This window comes from Corvus brachyrhynchos, unplaced genomic scaffold (genome assembly GCF_000691975.1).
Source record: "Corvus brachyrhynchos isolate BGI_N302 unplaced genomic scaffold, ASM69197v1 scaffold54, whole genome shotgun sequence".
Taxonomy (NCBI): Eukaryota; Metazoa; Chordata; class Aves; order Passeriformes; family Corvidae; genus Corvus; species Corvus brachyrhynchos.
The window spans coordinates 569,563-569,989 of record NW_008237902.1 but is presented as its reverse complement, the minus strand read 5'-3'; the positions used below and the strand labels follow the sequence as shown (position 1 = coordinate 569,989).

Here is a 427-nt window from a genome sequence, read left to right as displayed (position 1 = left end):
GTATAATGGAGATATTGTCTAACATGACTACGATTTTTAGCATATATACTGCCTTTCACAGAAACACCATCAGGCCCGGTGACCTCTGCTGCTTGTAACCCTTTTCTACCTTGCACAATTTTGAACTCAACTACTTCTCCATCTCCCAAGTTTGGGATGCATTTTTCAGGGTTATGCTTTTTAGTAGCAGTTCTATGAGTGAATATGTCTTGCTGGTTGTCACGTCTCGTTATAAAACCATAATTTTGTTTAACATTATACCATTTTACTATTCCTAAAACCTTAGCTAGGGTGATTTTTTCCTTTTTCTGAGTGGCTTCTGTTTTCTGTCTCACTGTGTTTTTGCTTTCTCTTTTGTCTTCGCTTGCTTCCATGTTGGAACTGCCAGGGCTGCTGGGGCCATCGGAGCTGCTGGTGCCTGCACGCT

General features: G+C 41.5%; 1 protein-coding gene across 2 annotated transcripts in view; it reads right to left on the bottom strand.

Moving 5' to 3' along the window:
- KLHL3 (kelch like family member 3) overlaps nucleotides 1-427 on the bottom strand; it is a 43,503-nt gene that overhangs the window by 33,798 nt on the left and 9,278 nt on the right. The gene's annotated exons all lie outside the window — the stretch shown is intronic.